The sequence below is a fragment of the Choloepus didactylus genome, chromosome 14, assembly GCF_015220235.1.
Source record: "Choloepus didactylus isolate mChoDid1 chromosome 14, mChoDid1.pri, whole genome shotgun sequence".
NCBI classification, from domain to species: Eukaryota; Metazoa; Chordata; class Mammalia; order Pilosa; family Megalonychidae; genus Choloepus; species Choloepus didactylus.
The window spans coordinates 42,818,414-42,842,429 of NC_051320.1; the positions used below are offsets into that span (position 1 = coordinate 42,818,414).

At 36.0% G+C, this 24,016-nt stretch overlaps 1 protein-coding gene and 1 pseudogene across 1 annotated transcript in view; one reads left to right on the forward strand and one right to left on the reverse strand.

Annotated features, from left to right (window-relative positions):
• CNBD1 (cyclic nucleotide binding domain containing 1) overlaps window positions 1-24,016 on the forward strand; it is a 423,545-nt gene that overhangs the window by 325,565 nt on the left and 73,964 nt on the right. The gene's annotated exons all lie outside the window — the stretch shown is intronic.
• On the reverse strand, window positions 273-16,959 carry LOC119509511 (annotated as a pseudogene).

The following is a 24,016-nucleotide window of genomic DNA, read 5'->3' on the forward strand; positions in this document are numbered from 1 at the left end:
AATACTGTCATTAATAAACCATGTATCACACAGGGTGTTTAAGAAATGCCATCACGTATGAGTTTCTGGAAGATCACAATTCCATCAAGCATAGATTTGTGAGAATTTTCCTTTTAGATATGAAGTAATGGGTTTTCTCCACATCATGTCCTCACTTTTCACATAGGAGGAACTTGATTCCTCTAAGATTAAAAAAAACAAGCATGTCCTCCATTAAAAAAAGAGTAAAGAAAAAAAATAAGCAATTTTTCTTAATGATTCATAAGTGGCTCCTAAATCTTCCTTTTATTTACTGTATTTAGAAACTCTTCTTGAAGTTTTGATTTGAAGTTCTCTTTGATTCTTTCTAGCAACTCTGGCTTAAAAATAACATCCAATGGTGTCATTGCCAGAGCGTTGGCTGCATGCAAAGTGTAGAACTGAGCTTTTTGTGATTCTGCAGCTTCAGTATATTGTTCAGTATGATTCAGGGCATCAGAGCCAATGTAAAAATATGGATGATTTCTGGGAACCACAAAAGAAACATTTCCAAAATCAGTAGATCCTGATGGGCTATTCAATATTGCATCTTCTGAAATGAAGTCTATTCCCAGCTTTTTTCCATTTTCCATATAAGCTTTCCAGAGGTTTTTAATGGGAAGAACAGTGTAATAATCATGTTTTCCACCTTTAATTTCTGCTGGGCACCCAGTAGCCAAAGCTGAAGCTCTGAAGCAGTCTTCTGCCTTTTTGGTCAAGACTGGAAGTTCTTTCATTGAGGGTGCACAGAAGTAATAGATTAATTCAGAATAAGAGGGAATGATACTGGGTTTTACACCCCCATTTTTTTATAATACCATGAACTTTCCAACTTGGTTTCATTTGTTGCCTTAACACAGACAGATTGTTGTAGGCGAGAACGGCAGCATCTAATGCATTTACTCCTTCCCAGGGAGAAGCAGCAGCATGCGATGCTTTTCCATAGTATTTCACAGTCACATCCTGTTCAGCCACATCAGGTAGATAAGCAGAGTTCTCTTGGGATGGATGGAGCATAAAAACAACATCAAGATTTTTAAAAGCCCCTGCTTCAATTAAATCAATTTTGCCACCACCGTCTTCTTCTGTTGGTGTTCCCAGGACAATTACTTTCACTGAAGAAAGGCCAATGGCTTCTGGAACACCTCTGTCAGGCTGGAAGGCATGATGCTGGTGTCTGCTGGTCCTTTGCTTCCAGGCTGCATTGCTTTCAGCTTCTGATTCCAGTGCTTTCTCTTGAAGTGACTGTAGGTTCTCACTTAGCTTCTCCAGGGCAAACTTTGGGCTTTTCATCTCTTAGCTTAGCATCTCCAAATATCTTTCTATCTGCATCTCCAAGTGTCCTGGGTCTGTGTTAGCTCTTAGCTCTCTTGAGGACTCCAGTAAACTAATCAAGAAACCAATCTGAATGGGCAGGGTCACCTCTAGCCATTTGTAATCTTCTTTGAAGAGATGTCTGTTCAAGTATTTTGCCCATCTTTTAATTGGGCAAAATTTTTGTTGTTAAGTTGAAGGATTTCTTTATATATTCCAGATATTAAATCTTTATTAGATATGTGGTTTCCAGATTTTTCTCCCTTTGTGTAGTTTGTCATTTTACTTTCATGATAAAGTCCTTTGAAGCAGACAACTTTTTTAATTTTGAGGAGGTCCCATTTTTCTATCTTTTCTTTTGTTGCTTGTGATTTGGGTATAAAGTCTAAGAACCATTGCTTAAAACAAGGTCCTGAAGATGCTTCCCTCCATTTTCTTCTCAGGGTTTTATAGTCCTGGCTCTTACATTTAGATCTTTGATCCATTTTAAGTTGATATTTGTATATGGTATGAGGCAAGGGTCCTCATTCTTTTTTTTGCAAATGGAAATCCAATTTTCCCAGCACCATTTGTTGAAGAGACTGTTCTTTCCCAATAGACTGGTCTTTGCCACCTTTTCAAATACCAGTTGGCCATAAATGAGAGGGTTGATTTCTGAGCTATCAATTCTATTCCATTGGCTGATCTGCCTGTTCTTGTGTCAGTACCATGCTCTTTTGATTACTGTGGCTTTGTAATAAATTTTAAGATCCTTGTCTTCTTCCTGATTTTAGAGGGAAAGTGTTCAGTCTTTCACCATGTTGATTTCTGAGCTATCAATTCTATTCCATTGGCTGATCTGCCTGTTCTTGTGTCAGTACCATGCTCTTTTGATTACTGTGGCTTTGTAATAAATTTTAAGATCCTTGTCTTCTTCCTGATTTTAGAGGGAAAGTGTTCAGTCTTTCACCATTAATGGGATGTTAGCTTTCAGATTTTCATATATGCCTTTAAATATGTTGAAGAAGTTTCCTTCTATTCCTAGTGTTCTAGGTGTTTTTCTCATGAAGGGGTGCTCTATTTTGTCAAATGCCTTTTTGCATCAATTGAGATGATGGTGTTTTTTTTTTTCCTTCAGTCCGTTAATGTTGTTAAAGCATCAGGCTTTCCCCATTAAGTGTTGTTTTAGCTGTGCATTTTGCATGATGCCTTTAATCAATTTGAATGGTTTCCCTTCTATTCCTACTTTGTTCAGTGTTTTTATCATTAAGGAATACTAATTTTACCTATTGAGACAGATGACTAGGTAAAATATCTTTTATTCTTTTGATATAGTGTATTATATTAATTGACTTAAAATATTGAACAAACCTTGCATTTCTGGGATAAATCTCACTTGATCATAATCCTTTTTTATGGTAGATAATCCTTTTTTACATATGTTGCTGGATTCAGATCACCAACATTTTGCTGGGAATTTTTGCATCTATGGATATTTGTTTGTAGTTTTCTTTTTTTTATAATGTCTTTTGTTTTGTATTCAGGGTAAGACTGATTTCATAGAAAGAGTTCAAAAGTGTTCTCTCCTGCGCCGGCTGTCCATTCTGTCAAAGATTGTCACCTTTGTAAATAAATGTTCTTTCAAAATTTCTTCACTTGATATTTAGTCAATTAATATTTTTACTAACCATCTAGTCTGTGCAAAACCTGTGCTAGTTTCTTTTGTGGAGATGAAAAGAAACATTTTAAAAATTGCTTAAAATCCATGAATATTTAAGTAGCTACAATGTGTATCGCACTATATAGGATAGTTTGTGTTTTGATTTTTTTATCTCAGCACTTTACTAATTAGAAAAAAAAAGTATGATTTTAAAGTAATTACTGTCAAACTTGTTAAACACTAAAATGATTTTCAATATATCATGGACATACATATCACATGCTGTGGATAAATATTTAATGACTGTTTTTCAACAGATACAGTAGAAGCTGAATTGGAGAGAGTATTTTTCATATAAGGTTGGACCATGAGTGGGAATGAAAATTCTGGGTAGGAAATATATGGAGGGGAAAGTGTGTAAATCTTATTTCAAGAGAGCTGATCAAACAGTTCAGTTCAAGTTGGGTGCTTATTCTTGAGCTTTGGAAGCTTTGTCAAAGCAGTAGAGAGTCTGAAGCATTTTAAATGCCATATTCATGCTGTTGGGCTTTATTTTGTAGATAATGTTGTATGATTAAGTGTTTCTGAGTAGCTGAAGTGTGGAAGTGAAAGTTTTAGGGGAAAGAATCGGGCAGGGAAATAAGAATGATGGTTGAAAGAAGAGAGTTACTAATAAACCAGGAGAACAGTTTGGAATTTATTGTAGTAGCATAGAGGCAAAAGAATGAAAGGCAATGGTGACATTAATAATAGAATAAAATAATGTGAAAGGCATTTTAATAATCCAGTTAATATATGGAGGACATGTTTTCATATATAGTTCCCAGTACTCCTTAGCACCTTTAACATCTTCACCTATTTGAGGATATTTTCTTTTTTTAGATCTCAACCAGAATATATGTATTTTTTTTTCTGCACAGATGCATGTGTATCTGTGGATATCACCCTAATCACTTACACCAGACACCCGGCTTGGATTCTCAAGCTGGAATTTAAGTGAATATGTGTTCTCACTCAACACTTATTGAGGTAGGAGAAACTTTTTAGAGTATTTCCCAGATGTATTTAACCACAGACTATCCACACCCCACACCAAGTCACTTGTGAGTACAGGCCAATACTTACAAATTTTCAGAGAGCTATTTTTTATTTTACTGCCCAGAGCCCAAGTTAAAATTGCTTCCTCAATAATTTAATCCAAATATGGGCAAATACTTGTAATTCATATTTTCATTGAGCATCCTGGGATCATATAGGCTGTTTGTTCATTCTCTTTAATTTGTAACAAGACAATTTTTTCCTCTACTCTCACTGTGAGCATTAAAATGCAAGCCCTTTGGTTTTCTTCTGCAAATACTCCTAAGACTGCCAGAGGGCCTATTTAGCACTTCAGTTGTCAACTTCATTTTTAATTTGTATTTCTAAATATTAAAGGATTTATGATGATATTGACCATCTAAAGATATAAAGTCAAAATACATATATTTACTTTGCATACATATATTCTGAATATATTTCTTCTGACTATGTAGATATATCTACTTTAATTTCTAAATTTATTTGTCAAGATAATTTAAATACAATCCTGTATTTTTACATGGGTTTTGTTTTTTCTATGTTAATTTTTTTTTTCACAATTTAAGAGCCTTAAATTATTCCCCCTGAAACTGTTGCTGCTTGTGTTGCTGCTGCTGCTTCTCCATCTTTTCTCCTCCTTCTTTTTCTTGTTGTTGTTGTTCTTCTTCTTCTTCCTCCCCCTCCTCTTCCTCCTCTTCCTCCTCTTGTTAACTGTTTACTCAGAATTTGATAGTACATCTTTTTGCTACAGTAATATTCACTGCTGGAGTGTATGATGATTATGTAAAATTTTTAAATTTCATTTAAATTCTATGAAAAGAGTTTCTACTACTATTACTAGAATTTTAGTAATTTACCTCAGAAATATTACAGATGAAAAAAATCATTAAGACATGCTCTCATTAATATTTGCATTGTGATACTTCTTATTTTATTAATTATTTGCTCATATATAAAATTTGTGGATTTGGATGCATGTGATGAGATCTTTAAAATAAAATCTTAAAAATCTGTTAGAGTCTGCACCCAAAATTCTGAAAATTTTGCCAGTAACACATGAAATCTATTGCTTTAAAAACCTAAACATATTTGTTATCTGGGACCGTCAGCTTGGGGAAGTTATTTAGTAGAAATAAAAAGTGACATTTGAAAAATTGCAAACATTTGAACAGCTTTTGAAAGATAAAAATTTAGATATTGAAGTTAGATTATTCATTTCCATATTATGATAGGCAGAAAAATGGACTGTAAAGATACATTCACTTCCAAATCTCCATAACCTGTGAATATTTTATAGGGCAAAAAGATGACTGTTACCTTATGTGGTAAAGATCTGATAAAGTTAAAGCTTTTGAGGGGATGAGTTAATCTTGGATTATATAGTGGGCCCTAAATGCCATCACAGGTATCCTTATAAAAAAGGGGAGGAGGATTTGATAGAAACACACGTAGAGGGAAAGGCAAGGTGAAAATGAGGCAGAAGTTGGACTGATGAAGTCACAAGCCACAGAATGTCAAGGCATCCCAGTAATGACTGGACGCCAGAAGAGACAAGGGATGAGCTCTCCCTGGAGCCGCCAGGGAAAGCTCAGCCCTCAGGACCCCTTGATTTCAGACTTCTGGTTTACAGAGCTGTGAGAGAGCAGATTTCCATTGTCTTAAGCGAGCAAGTTTGTGGCAATTTGTTACAGCAGCCACAGGAAAATAATACAGCTATTCACCACTAAACCGTTGATTTTGTTCTCAGTTGATTTTGTGATTTGAAAAAGATATATTTATCTATAGGATATATTCATAGATGATTTATAGAATGCAGTTTACTTTCTTGCTCAGAATTTAGTTATCTAATTTTATTAATAGCATGATAAAGGCAAACAAATTATATCTGTATTAAACAATTTTGTAAAGTAAAAAAAAATTACCGATTTAAATAATTATCCAGCACTAGATAGTAATTAAATTAAAATACAATAAGCTCTTATTTAATTACTTCAAATCCCCTTGAGAAGGCGATAGCATACAATTAAACACCTTTTAATAATAGAACACTCATCCACTCAAATTCCCACAAATAATAGAACTTTTCATGGGCAACCTAGGCAACTGCTAAATCTTTTTATAGGGTGCTCCCATCAGTCTCTTTCTACTTCCCACATATGACCATTGCCTCTTTTGTTTGGTGATAAGACAAATATCATAATCTTTCCTATTAATGCAATTAACTTTTGACATTCTATCTCCTGACATTTAGAATTAAAGTTGCATTTCTCTCCACCTAAAAATTAAAATGGCACAACTTCATTTGACCACATTTTAAACAAACCAAATATATGAAAAACAGATTTGATTTTTTTCTTTCTAACTACACCAATATGGATCTATAGAAATGCTGAATTCTAAAGTCATCATTCATTTTAATCTACTAAAACTTTCAGAGTAGAACTTTGAATGCAAACTCCTATACCACATTATAAATACTATGTAAAGCAAATGGTTAACAATGATTATTACTCCTCGATGGTATTGTTTGCTATTTTTCTGTTTATCTGCATAGCCTACATATTATACAATAACCATTTCTATTTTTATAATCACATAAATAAATGAACACAATGACAGTATAATTTGGTCTCTAAAAATACCACCTAAAACAATCCATTGAATAAAGGAGCACTCTGTAGTGGGTGCAGTGTTACAGCACCAAGATCCCCCACCTGTGAAGAAGCTGCCAACATCGGCTCCCAGCTGTCAGCCCTCTTGCAGTGGTACCCCCACTGAAGGAAATTACTTTCAAGCAAGGTCACAACTATTTCCCAGAGCAGTCCATGTCTACTGACTTGTGTACGCTGAGGAATAGAGGCCTGATATTCTCTCCACAGCTCAGAAATCTCTGAAGAGCCATCCCAGTTACAGACTTCTCTGTGGGGTTTGCTGAGGCTCCATTAAGTTTGCTTCATAATCCTCCTTCTTCCTCTGCCCCATCCTAATTCCTTCCATTCCCTTCTACATGTGTTGATCCCTAATAAACTTCTTACATGCTAATTTCCATCTCAGAGTCTGCGTTCTGGGAAAGGCAACATCTGACATTAACCTTTACTGAATACTTAATGTGTACTGAGCACCAGTCATTCTTTAGCCCTCAGAGAAATCCCATCTGTGAATACCTCCTAAAGGGAATTATGAGGATTAAAGGAGATAACCTACACTTTATCGTCTACATGCTACAGAAAAGAAACTGATACTAAGGGATATCAAATAGTTTGCTTAAAGTCACCATGTTGGTCAGTAGTAGAGTTCAGATTTGAATATATGTTGTATGGCTCCAGAACTTGCTGTCTTTACATTATGCTGTGCTACTTTTTTATTAAAACTGAAATTTATAGTATATATTATACTTTTATAAAATAGTGCATTGTTGGCTAACTAATCTACATCAGGGTGTTGAGAAGATGACAACCTTATCTAACTTCTCCCAGTTATTCTGTTTTCTCTTCTATTAGTATAATTTACTTCCACTGATGATGAATGGTAACTGATATTTTGCAGTGAGGGAAAGAATAGGGATTTGCATTGGGTGAGGAAATCATGGAGGCAAATTGATCAGGAGAATGGAGTCTGTTCTTTGGCACATGAACTGGGGGTATGCTGTGCTTAAATGAGAGAGGAGTAGAATCTGTTTTAATTTTCAGTTGCTTACTTGTTGTTTGTTTGATTCTAGGTAATAGTCTATTCTTAAGCAGAAATGCACGTATATTAAGTTTGGCCAGAGAAGGGGATGAGAGCATCTACTCCAGCTTTGCTTGGAACCCAGCAATAGGATTGAGGCAACTGAGGGCTTTGAGAGTGTCCTGAATCTGAACCCCCCAATTATGAGTTAATATGTAGTCATTGTAGAATATCTGGAGACAAGTAGAAAATAATAAAACTCAAACAATCCCAATCCATATCAATAACACTGTTATTATTTTGAGTTCTTATAATGAGCAGGGATGGCACTCTGGAAGCTTTCATCCAACAACTTATCAGGTTTTAGACACTGGCACACGGGAGTTAGAGGAAGAATGCTATAAATTCTTGAGATTTGCTTGCTTGCTGCTGGGCTCCTCCTCCTCCTCCTCCTCCTCCTCCTTTTCCTTCTCTTCCTCCTTCTCGTTCTCCTTCTTCTTGTGTAAAGAAGGCAAATTTGAGACCCAAAAGAGTTCATGTAATTCCATCAAATAACTTAAAGGACATCTAATTTCCAGAATCAATAAAGCAGAGGCTGGGGTTAACATAGTATGCCTATTAACAATAAAATTAAAATTAAAACGATGTTGCTTTATAGTCTCTTGTTCTTGGATAGTGAGACATGGACTCCAGGTAAAACAGAGTAATACAGAATCCTAAATTTTGGAGGGATCTTTAATGTCAAGTAGTAGCTCTTGATCCTCTACAGTCATTTCCATGTTCATCAACCAGAATGATTCCTTTATAATATGTATTAGATGAAATCCTTACCCTACACAGTGCCAGCCAATGGTTTTCCCTTATATTTACATTAAAGGCCTACCATGTAGCTCTGTTATCTCCCTAGCTCCATCTCCTACCACAAAGCATTTACTCCACTCCAGCCTCACTGCCCTCCTTCCTTCACACCTGGGACACACCAAGCTCATTCCTGCTTCATAATTTTTGTATTTGCTGTTCTCTCTGGCTGTATACACTTAAAACAACTATGCATATAACTTAATTCTCATTTTATTTCCCTACTTAAATATTATATCCTTCAAAAGCTTGCATTTTCTAAAATGACACCTGCTAGCCATTCTCCTTCCCTTGCCTTGCTTTGTTTTCTTTTATAGCAGTAACTGACATTATGTTATATAGGTGCTTGTTTGTTTTCTTACTCCTTAAGTGGAATTTAAGCTGCATGAAGACAGGAATTTTATTTTTGTTGCCATAACCACAGAACTTAAAACAATGCCTGTTGGAAAAATATTCAATTCATTTTTGTTGCCTGAGTGAATGTATTTCATATGAGAGAATACTGAGACTCAGAAAAATTCAATGACTAGACCAAGGTCACCAAAAGAACCAGTTTTGCAATTTTGCAATGTGACTCCTCATTTAATTTTCTTTTTCCATCTGTGTCAAGTTGAAATCTCATACTTTTCTTTTCTTGAAGAGTTGCATTTCTTACATATTCTTAGCATCTAATAAATGCCTAGAATTCTCCCCCATCTGAGATAAGGCATTAGGTTTATTGATTAGGTCTTTGTAATTTGTTTTGTTGCCCTTGACTGCCCTTTTTAAAGAGGATGTAGTTGTTGATCAACATTAGCCTTCCTACCACATAACTCCATTTGCAGGTAAGGATCCTAATATAATCAAGGACATAGAATTTAGAAATTTATAAAAATTTACTATTAGAAAGAAAACATTTTAAAAATGATATCAAGCAATTCCTTTTGTCTTCCTTATCTCTGTCACCTCAAGAAGGAATGATAAAGATTTATCAGTCTTGGAGATCAGGGGTGTTAATGGACAAATAGCAAACATTCATTCACTGTCCATGTAGCTATGGTAGGTAAAATTCTAAGATGGCTCTAAGTTTCCTGCCCCTTGGTGTACATGCTCTCCCTCTGAATGTGGGCAGGATCTTCAAGTATGATAGGATAACACTGCCATGATTAGATTACTAATTAGTTGACTTTAAGTTAAACAAAATGGAGATTATCCAGAGAAGACCTGATCTTCTTTAAAAGATCAGTGTCAGAGAGTTGCTGTCCTCCTGGCCTCAAAGATGACACAAACTGCCATGTAATGTGAGGACCTGCAGAGGGTACCACTGGGCCAGCACCTCTGGACATTTTGTAAGAGCTGACAACTAGCAAGAACGTGTAAACTTCAATTACACAGCCAGGAGTTTCTGAATTCTGGCAAGAACCATGAGAATTTAGAAGAGGACACTAAGCCTTAGATAAGATTCCAATCCTGGCTGCCATCTTGATTTCAGCCTTGTGAGACTCTGAAAAGAGAACCCAATTATACTATGTCCAGACTTCTGACCTACAGAAACTCTGAGATAATAAATGGGTGTCATCTGTGCTAATTTTTTACACAGCAATAGAAAACTAATGGGGTAGACATATTCTAGGTCCCAGGGGTGTGAACACTGATTGAAAGTCCTTGTCTTCTTGGGTTTGACAATTTTCATGGTCTTTGGCAATACGTATTTTTGGTAATTTTTGAGAGATAAGATGAACAAAGACAGAACCTAGATACTTAGGTATATAGAGTTTGCTCTATTGTAGATTTTCACAATAGAGAAAGTGAAAATAGAAAAGAGGTTGTTTTATTCCTTTCCAAATTTTAATGCCCAACTCATTAGTGTGCAAAAGCAAAATAGGGATTCTAGTGGAATTCTGTCCAGAAAAAGAGCATGCATTAGACCAAAGTGTACTTTTTCAGTATGGTAAGATCTTAAGTATGGCTAACAAGATGAATAAAGGAGCATGGATGACTCCCTTTTTTGAAATAGCACAGAGACCAAATCTGGATAGTTTAGTAAAACATGACCAACAATGACTCAGTCCTTTTCCATTGCACTCCTGATGGCCACAAAAAAAGAGAAATAAGATTTAAAAATGTAAAACTTAGCTAAAATTCATGAAGTATCATCATGTAATAATTTAAAGTTTTGAGTAAATATAAATCTTAGAGTCTCGGGCAAGATGGCGGCATAGAGACGAGTGGAAGCTAAGTAGTCCCCCTGGAACAACTACAAAAAACCAGAAACAACTAGTAAATAATCCAGAATAACTGTGGGGGCACAAACGAGACCATCCACTCATCATACACCAACCTGAATTGGGAGGAATGCCCAAGAACACAGCATAAAATCTGTAAGTAAAACCTGCGGATCCAAGTCATGAAACCCCCTCCCCCATAGCCCGAGCTGCAAAGCCTTGTGGTGCCGGAGAGAAGCTCTCTCCCAGCAAGCGAATACAGCTCAGCTGAGCTCCAACTGGGGTTTTAAGTAGCGAGTGTGAACTGCTCACTACAGGTACGCATCCCCAAAAAACAGACAGAGGCTTTGGGTGACAACTGACCTGGGAGAGCCAGAGGGTCACCTTAGACTGGGTCTGAAGGGGACTATCTGTTTCTTTTTTGGCTCAGTGGAGAAAGCCCCAGTCGTTTTCAGTTTCCAGGGCTGTGACTCTGGGAAGGGTGGAGACACCACAAGCAGAGAGCGAGACCATTGAAATGCTAATGACCTCCACCTGAGGGGTCTGTCTTCTCTAGGAGGAAAGGGGTGGGGCCCTTTCCATTCAGAACCAGACCCCAGAGCCTGAGGGAACACGGCCACACCTCCTCATACCAGTCAAGAATTATAGGCTAACAGGCGTCACCTGCTGGGCAGAAAAGCATAGTGACCTGAGGCATCAAAGGGTGGAGCAATTTTCTAAGACACACCCGCAGGGAAACCAGATACTGAATATTTCTTCCCTCTGGGAACTGAGCCTGTTCTGGTCTGGGAAAACGTGATTTGGATAACCAAGGAAACCATGCCTAGACAGCAGAAAATTACAACCTACACTAAGAAAAACAAAGTTATGGCCCAGTCAAAGGAACAAACATACACTGCAACTGAGATACAGGAATTTAAACAACTAATGCTAAATCAATTCAAAAAGTTTAGAGAAGATATTGCAAAAGAGATAGAGGCTGTAAAGGAAGCACTGGTCATGTATACGGCAGAAATCAAAAGTTCAAAAAAACAAATAGTAGAATCTATGGAAATGAAAGGCACAACACAAGAGATGAAAGACACAATGGAAACATACAACAGCAGATCTCAAGAGGCAGAAGAAAACACTCAGGAACTGGAGAACAAAACACCTGAAAGCCTACATGCAAAGGAGCAGATGGAGAAAAGAATGAAAAAATATGAGCAACATCTCCAGGAACTCAAGGATGAAACAAAGTACAATAATGTACATATCAATGGTGTCCCAGAAGGAGAAGAGAAGGGAAAGGGGGCAGAAGCAATAATAGAGGAAATAATTAATGAAAATTTCCCATCTCTTATGAAAGACATAAAATTACAGATCCAAGAAGCGCAGCGTACTCCAAACAGAAGAGATATGAATAGGCCTACGCCAAGACAGTTAATAATCAGTTTATCAAATGCCAAAGACAAAGAGAGAATCCTGAAAGCAGCAAGAGAAAAGCGATCCATTACATACAAAGGAAGCTTAATAAGACTATGTGCGGATCTCTCAGCAGAAACCATGGAGGCAAGAAGGAAGTGGTGTGATATATTTACGATACTGAAAGAGAAAAACCGCCAACCAAGAATCCTGTATCCAGCAAAGCTGTCCTTCAAATATGAGGGAGAGCTCAAAATATTTTCTGACAAACAGACAATGAGAGACTTTGTGAACAAGACACCTGTCCTACAGGAAATACTAAAGGGAGCACTACAGGGTGATAGAAGACAGGAGTGCGTGGTTTGGAACACAGTTTTGGGAGATGGTAGTACAACAATATAAGTAAACTGAACAAAGGTAACTATGAATACGGTTGAGAGAGGAAGGTAGGGAGCATGTGAGACACCACAAGAAAGGAGGAAAGATAAAGACTGGGACTGTGTAACTTGGTCAAATCTAGAGTATTCAACAATTGTGATAAAATGTACAAATAAGTTCTTTTACGAGGGAGAACAAGCAAATGTCTACCTTGCAAGGTGTTAAAAATGGGGAGGCATTGGGGGAGGGATGCAATCAGCATAAACTAGAGACTGTAACTAATAGAATCATTGTATTATGCTTCCTTTAATGTAACAAAGGTGATATACCAAGGTGAATGCAGATAAGAGGGGGGGATAGGGGAGGCATGTTAGACACTTGACATTGGTGGTATTGTCTGATTCTTTATTCTACTTTGATTTAAGGTTATTTTTCCTTTTGCTGCTTCCTAGCTGTCATTTTTTTTTTGTTTCCTCTTTCTTTTGCCTGTCTACCTTCTTTGACTCTCCCTCCTGCCTTGTGGAAGAAATGTAGATGCTCTTCTATAGATAGTGGTGAAGGTGGTGAACACATAAATGTATGACCATGCAGAAAACCATCGATTATTTACTTGGGATGGAATGTATGGTGAGTGAACAAAACCATATTAAAAAAAATGGGTTGATGACAAAACCTCGAGGGCAATATACTGAGTGAAATAAGCCAGACACATTAGGACTATTATTGCAAGGTCTCACTGATGGGAACTAATTATAATATGTAAACTCATAGACATGAAATATATGGTACCAAGATATAGTACAAGGCTTAAGAATGGGGAGTGGTTGCTTAGGATGAGCAGAATGTTCAATTAGGATGAACTTAAAAGTTTGGAAATGAACAGGGGTGTTGGTAGCAAGATGTAAGAATAACTAACAGTGCCGAATGGTGTGTGAATGAGGTGGAAAGGGGAAGCTCAGAGTCATATATGTCACCAGAAGGAAAGTTGGAGATCAAAAGATGGGAATGTATAAAACTGAATCCTATGGTGGGCAATGTCCATGATCAACTGTACAAATACTAGAAATTACTTCCATGAACCAGAACAAATGTATGACAATACAATTAATAATAGAGGGGCATATAGGGAAGAACTATATACCTTTTACAAACTATATACTACAGTTAGTAGTATTTCAACATTTTTTCATAAACAGTAACAAGTTACTGTATCAATACTACGAGTCAACAATTGAGGGGGGTTGGTTAGGGATAGGGGAGGATTTGAGTTTCCTTTTCTTTTTTTCTTTTTTCATCTTTCACTTTATTTCTTGTCTGGAGTAATGAAAAGTTTCTAAAAATTGAACAAAAATTAAGTGTGATGGATGCACAGCTGTATGAGGGTACCCAGGGGCAAGTGATTGTACGCTTTGGATCTTTCGATAGTTGTATGGTATCTGAACAATCTAAATAAAAATGAAAAAAAAATCAAAAAAAAAATATAAATCTTAGAACAGTGCTGTCCAATAGAAATATAATGTATGAGGCATATATAATTTTAAATTCCACTGACTATATTTATAAAATTGAAAAGACACAGATGAAATTAAATTAAGTAATATATTTTATTTAACTCACTACAACTAATTTCAACATCCAATCGATATAAAAATTATTAATGAGATAACTTTACATTTTTTTGTCACCGTAAGTTTTTATATTAATTCTTCAAAAGCCAGTGAGTCGGTTTGATGTGCTGAGCCCTCGATCATGGGACTTGCCCTTAGGAAGCTTGTTACTGCAAAGGAGAGGCTAAACTTGCATATAATTGTGCCTAAGGGTCTCCCCCTGAGTACCTCTTTGTTGTTCAGATGTGGCCCTCTCTCTCCCTAACTGAGCCATCTCGACAGGTGAACTCGCTGCCCTCCCCACTACGTGGGACCCTACTCCCAGGGTTGTAAATCTCCCTGGCAATGCAGAATATGACTCCCGGGGATGAATGTGGACCCGGCATTGTGGGACTAAGAGTATCTTCTTGACCAAAAGGGGGATGCAAAATGAGACGAAATAGTTTCAGTGGCCGAGAGATTTCAAATGGAGTCGAGAGGTCACTCTGGTGGACATTCTTATGCATTATATAGATAACACCTCTTAGGTTTTAATGTATTGGAATAGCTAGAAGTAAATACCTGAAACTACCAAACTCCAACCCAGCAGTCTGGACTCCTGAAGACAATTATATAATAATGTAGATTACAAGGGGTGACCATGTGATTGTGAAGACCTTGTGGATTATACCCCCTTTATCTAGTATATGGGTGAGTAGAAAAATGAGGATAAAAACTAAAGGACAAATGGGGTGGGACGGGGGGATGATTTGGGTGTCCTTTTTCCACTTTTTTTATTCTTGCTCTGGTTCTTTCTGATGTAAGGAAAATGTTCAGAGATAGATTGTGGTGATGAACGCATAACTATGTTATCATACTGTGGACAGTGGATTGTATACCATGGATGATTGTATGGTGTGTGAATGTATTTCAATAAAACTGAATTTAATTTAAAAAAAAAGAAAAAAGCAAACAAGCTGATAGACCAAAATGGCTAGTACAACAACAACAACAACAAAAAACCAGTGAGTATTTTACACTTACACACATCTCAGTTTGGCCTAGCCACATTTTAAATATTTGCTACCTACATGTGACTGGTGATTCCCATATTGGATAGAATAATCTCAGAATATGCAATCTGCTTTTTGATACTGCAAAACAGAAAAAGAGGCAAAAATATTAGTAAAACAGATTTACAGAACTCGACTTTTAAAACTACTGTCAGTAAGGATGAACTATATGGCTGCTTTTTTAAAGATCTCATAAATTATTTTTTAAATTCAGTTTTATTGAGATATATTCACATACCCTACAACCATCCACAGTGTAATCAATTGTTCATAGTACCATCATATAGTTGTGCATTCATCACCAAAAGCAACCTTTGAACATTTTCATTACTCCAAAAACAAAAAAAAAGAATAAAAATACAAGTAAAGTATACCCAAAACATCTCATCCCCCCATCATAAATCATTTTAATGAATACTTCCTAAAAAGTGACTCAGCTAAGAAAGTGTCATGTCATTATAGGTTTGTTCTTCTTACTGTGACTTTTGAATTTTCCCAATTTTTCTGGAATCACATATTTACAGATAGAGCTTTGTGTGTGTATATGTGTAAGTATGCATGTGGTAGGATTATCTTAGGAAAAAATGTATTTACAAGTAATATTTAAAAAAATTTTAAATATACTATATTAAAATAATAAAATGATCTATTGCTATACCAGTACATATTAAATATCATGAATTTTAATCTTCATAATGGGACTGTTAAAGTGATATTTATATTTCTAAAATTATCCTTGTAGAATTTATACAGTTTATACAAACTAAACTGTATTCTGTATGCATCAGGAAATTTAGTATTGGCATGATGTTATTTGATAAAAGTAACTTCAGGTGGTTTTAGAGATCTGTATTTTTAGTTTTGAAATTATAACTGCCTTGTTATACTTTTTCATAATAATAAAGGAAATTTTATATTCCACAAAGCTAGACCTCACATTACAAATAGGTTATATTCCAAAATTTATTTTTATATCATATTTTCGGAACCTGAAATACATTCCCCATACCTCACACCCCCAAGGCAGCAGTATTAGCTACTTAGGTTCCTAGGACAATGCACAAGATCTTGTCAAATCCTGTTACCCCTCAGCATGATAGATCCATATTCTCGAGGACTAGAAATATATCTTTCTCATCTTCTGAAAATGATGGGCTGCCCCTCATCGCATCTCCACAAACATCCTGACCCTTTGAATAACATAAGTGCATACTCATTTAGTTTCAAATCAGTAGCAGTGACTGTACTCTGGTGATATAGGGAATCTAACTGATTGGTAAGGATAAAGTTAGCATTTATTGAACACCTACTCTATGTCACCTACTTGTTAATTACACTTCCACATATATTGTCTCATTTACTTCTCAAAAAAATTAGAAGACGCTAAGGTTCAAGTATATATTTTTCCAAGGATAAGACTTTCAGTACATGGCAAATTTGTGATTAAACTCAGTCCAGAACAGACTGATGTGAAAATGAATTCTCTTTCTGTTAGATACTGTGATTTCTTTAACAGGTCCTCTGGTGTTTGAAAAGTCAAAAAAAGTGCATATGTGTTAGCAGAGGTAGAATGATCAGGCTCCAGGCAGTGTAGAAAACCCCAGTTGTTCGTTAACTCAAGTTAGTTCCCTGTCACTCCACCAGTGTCTTTGGGAGCTCCAGGGATAACCTTTTTTCGTCTCCTTCCGCCTTTACTAGCCCTGCGCCTGCGCCTGCGCCTGCTCCTGGCCAGGCTTCTCCATTCTCTAGGCTCTTGTTAAATCAAGATGCCGTTTATAGAATTTTCCCCCTCTCTTTCAGAAGGAAACACCAAACTGAGGGTTTCAGGAACTTTTACTGTTATAATACATAGTAAGAAGTAGACATATGGTTAAAAAGCCCCTCACAACATTTCATCCCCCCCCCCCCACTAAAGCCTTGCAGGGACCAATGTAAATGAAATAAGTCTTTTCAGACTCTGAATTAGATTTAGATACATTTCCTAGGAATCCAAATATTAAAGGAAGTGTGGATTGTAAATTTGGTAAAGAGAATTGGGTTCCTGGTTTGTTGGTGAAGAACATGTTACGTCTCACCATCATGCGTCTCCCACCACCATGCATCACCCACCACCATACATCTCCCACCCCACACATCTGATCGTGGGTTGGCATTATAACACAAATAATGCAGACAGGCAGTGGGAACACTGGGGAAAAATAGTGTCAGTGAAACAAGAATAGTGTCCTTCCCCTTGGACACCTTATGTAACTAGCTGAATGTTACTTCATGGAGAATAGGGCCAACTAGTCAGCACTACTTGCAGTTTAAAAAATACAAATATTTAAAATATTTTCAAATTGATATTTTTAATATTCTCAGGAATGGAAATATTTTACACAATATATATTCTTGCGGGCATTTATGTATTCACAGAGGATAGACACAGACAAAGTATATTTTAATAAAAATGAATTGTATTTTAATCAACAAGCATTTATAATATATAAAACCCAGACTTCTGTAGAGACACCAGAAATTGTTCCTGTCCTCAGTGAGTTTAAAATCCATATCGAAGAACCAAAAAAATGTATGTCTTAAAGTATAAATTATTCAATCGAAAGCTGGGCATTTGGTTGCTAAAAGCCTGAAAATGTACAGATGTCCTGGTAATTACATCCTGTTTCCCTTGTTTTGATGGATGGCAAATGCCTTTTCTTTGAATGTGGGTGCATTGATTGAAGATCCATATTTTCTTGTATGCCCATGATTTCTAGTATCAATTCATTTGAAGAGGAACAAGAAATCAAATCTTTTGTGAAGACTAAAATTTTATGTTTTATTTTCACCAGGGTCTTACTTACATCTGATCTGAAGGTACTTTCTTTTGCAAATGACAACTCTTAGGTCTTTCTAGTGCATTCATCTTAGATTTCCTATAAAGGTGAATTTCTTTTCACGTAAAACATTCATAGGTTCAGTATTTGATTAAAATTTGTAATCCCAATAACTAGTGCAAATAGTATGAGCTTTTTTTGTAACAGACACAATTGACAGTTTTTAAGCATACAACTCAACCTGGCAGTAATTGACACATATTAGCATATTAAAGTATCACTTACTAGCTGCAGCTATTCAATGGGATATGGTCATGGATCTCATTTTATAGAGACAGCTTGGCAGATCTTTAAATGAAGATTTTTTAAGTGAACATTTACTGAAAAGTTACGTAATTGATACTGAACATGTGCAGGGTTCTCTACCCAATGCACGTAACAGTCAATCCATTACACTGGGGAATCAGAGAGAGAAAGAGAGTTTACTGCTACACTTGAAATAGGAGATTAGATGGCTTATGGGCCCCACAATCTGTCTCCATGAACTGCAGTAACTCTGACAGTTTTAAAGTTTCAAAAGATGGGCACATTTTAGGAAAATGAACACAATGGGTCAAGAAGACAAGGTGAGAGATGATCTAATTTTTGAGCATGTGTACATTGATTACATGCTTAGTCACAGAACATATGTAAGAAAATCGTGGTGTGATTTTTAATATTATAATGAGGTATATAGGTCATTTATGGGCTAAAGTTTAGGCTACTGTGCATGTCAGATGGCCAGTTTTGGTTAGATCCAGCTTCATCTAACAAGATAGTTTTGGGATTGGTGTGGGTTAGTTCTGGGCTGACTCAAGGCCCTTCATTAACAAACATTAGGAGCTGTCTTCAGTAGTCAGAAGACTCTAATGTTGAAAAATGGATAAAGGGTACAAGTGGGGGTCAGTCACAAGGTTTTTACAATCACAAGATAAAGGCTATATAGTTAGACAAGATTATCAAGGATCAAGGCAGCTGGATTACAGTTCAATGATTTCAGTTATTTTCTTCCGGCTATTCTGATGTGCTAGAAAGTAAAAAAGAAATCTATGTAGTGATTAAGTGATCATAATCATTTGTTAAATCCTAACTTTTCAGTTACATTGTCATTGCCTAGCAAAGGTACTCCAAGAAAGCTTCATGGATTCTAACTTTAAAGTGTTTTATTAGGAATTGCTGCATTTTAAGTGAGAGAAATCAAATACAGTAAGCAAGAGATAAAATAACAATAAGCAGAAAAATAATGTATTGGCTTACATAATTGGAAAGTTTGGGAATTGATCTTTCAGGGACATGTGGATCCAAGGTTTGAACTAATTTCATGAGAGTTAATTGTTCCAACACTTTGTTCTGTTTTGCTTTGTGTTATCGTCATTTTCCAGTAAGTTTCCCCATGATGTGGCACACATAGCTACAGGATACATTATCTTCACAACTATCAATCCCTGTGAAACAGTCTCCTTTCCTGATTGTTCCAGGAAAAATCTGGTATGACTCACTGGCTGGGCTTGAGTCACATGCACACACTGACCCACTTACTGGCTGGGAATGGAATATGTTGTTCATCTAGAGCTAGATCACAGCTCTGCCCCTGGAAAACAGTAAAGTCCTCCTTTAACCACCAGACTGCTGAAGGGGGATAAGTGTGTTTCCAAAGAGATGCTGGGACAACAAAATGCATGCTTCTTCCAAGTGGGAGTCTGGCATTACATAACTTTCCTTTAATATTCATGTAGCATAATTAGTAAGAGGATTGTCTCCCTCTGGGCCCTGAAATGCTTTGTTTTCTTTTTGATTCTATTTCTTCTTGATCCCAGATCACCTCTGCTTCTTCATCCCACTATAGTCCCCATCAGACTAGTCATTTCCTAGTATCTAAAAAGAGCAATCTGCTATCAGGTTTGGCCCTAAAATTACAGATTTCCCTCCAGATTTCTCAGAGGCAGCTTTTTGTGTTTGATATTGCTTTTTGTGTTTCCATTTGCAGCTACCTTCAGATGATTTTGGGAAATATTAATCCTTGCATGAATTTTCCAGAATGTCCAGAATGACTTCTGCTCAAGATTATTGTTATAAGATTTTTAGACTTCCATAGTTTTAAAAGGCAAATCTATTTATCTGTATCTCTATCTCTATATACCTATACCTGTACCTACACCTACACCTCTATCTACAACATCTATATCCATCTCCTGGACTGAGAGATACCTGGAAGACTTTCCCCATTTTTCAAAAGCAGGTTTCTCTCTTGTTGTTTTCTGTCTCTTCCTAAGACTTTAACCATATCAGTGCTTTATGTCTATTTTTAACAAAAGGCTGCCTTGCTCCAATGTCACAGGGCTTTTCTTTTAGTCATTTCTCCCTGTGTGCAAGTTATATATGCATCGCCTTCTGTATTCTCTTGGGACAGTTACCACATGAGTAGCCATATAATTATTTTATCTCTTTGAATATTAGCACCCCTGCATTTATATCAGTGGCATTGCTATATATTTTGGGTCCAAGCAAATGTTTATTCAAGGTTTCCCAAGATATTAGTTAATGACAAAATGGTCAGATCTTCAGAGCCCATGAGATATAGTGGATATTTATGTTGCTTATAAAGAGTGAAGAATAAATCTCTACTAAGGACTATCTTTTTCTGGATGTAGCATCCTTTTATTTTCTTGCATTTCTACATGCATATGAAAGCCACATGAGTTATTAGTTGTCCGTAATTTGATATATTGATTTCAAGTTTAATAGAAATAGTGTTGTTGGGTGTTTTTATTAAATTCAGCATTTTAGAAGACTTAGAAATTTCAGATAATAATGCTCCATAAAAACCCTTCATTGAAACAAAACAAATCTTGGGTCAGTAGAGGGCAGCCATGTCTGTATTTTTTTCCCTGTCTCTGATTCCTAAATGTTAATAGGAGTCTTTTGGAAGATAATTACACCAACATGATTAGTATTTGCTCAGATAAAAATGTGGGCATTCACATAAATTTAGGCTTAAATGCTATAGTTATTCTGCTTAAACTTCCCAAATGGCACACATTTTATTTTATTTTTTTTGAGTTACTTTCATTATTTAGCTTTTTACTATGTTCCTGAGCATAGCCATTCTCTTATGTTTATTTTAACATTGTCATTCTTCACTCAGAATGCTTGGCAAGGCTTTATATATAAATACCACATACCCAAATTCTATTTTAGAAAGGGCAAAGTAATATAAAACTTAGAAGGTTAACTTCTTTCTTGTATATACTATATTAATATTAATCCACTTACATTTGTTTAACAAATGTTATTTTAGAAAATATTGCTGGAACTTATCTGGAAACAATATTTGCCTTAGAATGTAAAATATAAATCAAATTTGGGTTGCTCTCCAAGAATAAATTGCATGTGTCTGAAAATGTGATGATAATTAATAAAGAATTTTGCACAGAACAGTTTTGTTTATATGCTTAAGTAGTTATTCTCAAGAAGTATTTTTGGTTCCTTATTTATTCATGCTATTCTTCAAGTATTTAAGATTCAATTTAAAGGGAAGAAATATAATATACATTACTTGACCAAATCCTTCTTTCACCAAGAAACTAAAAATAGTTTTCAATTTATGTGAACCATAAGAATATCACTTAGCAAACAATCTCATCCACTCATTCAGTGTTCTGCATAACCTGGGCTGTCTTTGAGAAGAAGGCATGTCTTTATTCATTTCAAGGACATCTGACACATTATACTTTGCTTTTGTGTATTCTTACTAGATTAAAGAAAAGTTGCATCAACCTTTTAAAAAAATCCTAGTTCTTAAAAAAATAGAAAGAAAAAATAGATTAAATAGTAATATAAAGTTATGGTTCCAAATTTAGCATTTTTCTTACATATTAACAGTATTGAAAATGTGATAGAATTTCAGTAAGAGTACACAAAGACAAAAAAGCTGCCATTGCTCCCATTTTGTATTTTGCATTTTTTAGTCTAAACTGATGTTTTTTCTTTGTCTGTGTCCTAGAAGACTGATCATAATAGCCTTTTCCTGAATATAGGAGAGATCATTGCCAAGTACCAGAAATACATTGTAATAATAGTATAATATTTTAATATGCCCAAATTAGATAATTTGATTGAACTTTCAAGGAACAGATTTCAAATTCAGTGTTACATGGGAGCTAAAACCTAACAAAGATAATACAAAAAGGCAATTTACTGATCTTAAATGTGCATATTAATTTTTTTAAATACTTAATTATAGTTGGAAAAATAATTTAGCAGCACTTTAAAGAGTAATACACTAAGACAAAGTTGGTACATTCTAGGAATTCAATGATAGCTAGCTTGTGTTTTTTTTTAATTTTTAATTTTTTATTGTGAACTTTAACATATATACATAATGATAACTTTCAAAGTACAGTTTCACAAGTAGTTAGAAAGCAATTTCAAAGAATGTCATGGGTCACAGTTCCACAACTTCAGCCATTTCCATTATTGTAAAATGTAACATACATACAGAAAGGTATCAACTCTTGATGTACAGCTCAATAAGCAGTTGCATATGTAATTTCAAAAATTGTTACGGGTTACAGTTCCACAGTCTCAGTCCCTTCCCTATTATGCAGTACAAGGTATATACAGAGAGGTGAAGACCTTCAAGGCAGAATTCAACAAGCAGCTCTAGACCAAATCCCAAAGGATGCTATAGGCTACGGTTCCATGTCATTTACCTCCTTCCAGCCATTCCAACACCCTAGCATATATATATATATATACATATATATGTAAAGTTTCAGTATTCATAGACCTTTGTTAAATCTTATCTTGTTTGTTGCTACCACTTCCTCTCACTTAATCCCTTTCTCCATCGTCAGGGGTGTCTAGGCAGTGAGCACCCTAACTTTTTCATATTGAATGGGGGAGTCGACAATATGGGGAAGGGGGCTGCATCTGATTGTTGATCTTAAAGAGGCTTTTGCCTCTGGGTTTTAGGACTTGTCTGGCATAGGAACACTCTGGAGAATTTAAGTTGCTGAGAGATAAAACTTAGTGAGTGAATCTTTTATAGGATCTCAGGTAGGGACCTAGGTATTTGGGGAATACTTTTGGTAAGGGCATGGCATACTGTTACCATTTGGGATGCCTAGGTGGAGTGCACATAAGATAAACCTCCAGGATAGCCTCTCGACTCTATTTGGGATCTTTCAGCCACTGTGACCTCAGCTTGTAACCTTTTTTCCCTCCCATTTTGGTCAAGTATGCATTTTCAATCCCTCACTGCCAGGGCCAGGCTAATTCCTGGGAATCATGTCCCACATTGCCAGAGACATTCATTCCTCTGGGAGTCATAACCTTTGTGGCGTGGGTGGGTGGGGAGGTTAATAAATTTATTTGCTGAGTTGGGCTTTGACATAGAAAGGTCACATCTGAGCAACAAAAGAGGTTCCCTGGAGGTGCCTTTTAGGCATAATTATGGAGGGGCTCAGCCTCCTATTTGCAACCCCAAATTTCACAAGAGCAATCCTCAAGTCAAGGGCTTGATTTATTAAGTAGTGGGTTCCTAACTTCACTTAATACATATTCTATCCCAAGACAAACAGTTTCTTAGATTATTTTCACTTAGTTGTACAATCATCATCACTCTCAACTTGAAACAATTATCATAACATAATACATCCCAGAGTCTTTATCTAATGCTAATTACTCATCCCTAGTATTAGTGTAGAGTTGGTAAGATATTCCTATTAATATAGTCTTTAATACGCAATGGGTAGTTTTTCCATACCACTCTGTTGTTAACCCTCTGCACCAGTGTCATACCTTATAAGTATGTCATCTAACACTTATTTAGGTTTGTGGTGCCACTCTATGGGTTACATGCCTTTAAGCAACCATTTCCAGACATGAAACATGTTTGTCTTCAATGTATCACTGATACTTATAATCCCATTAACAAACTATA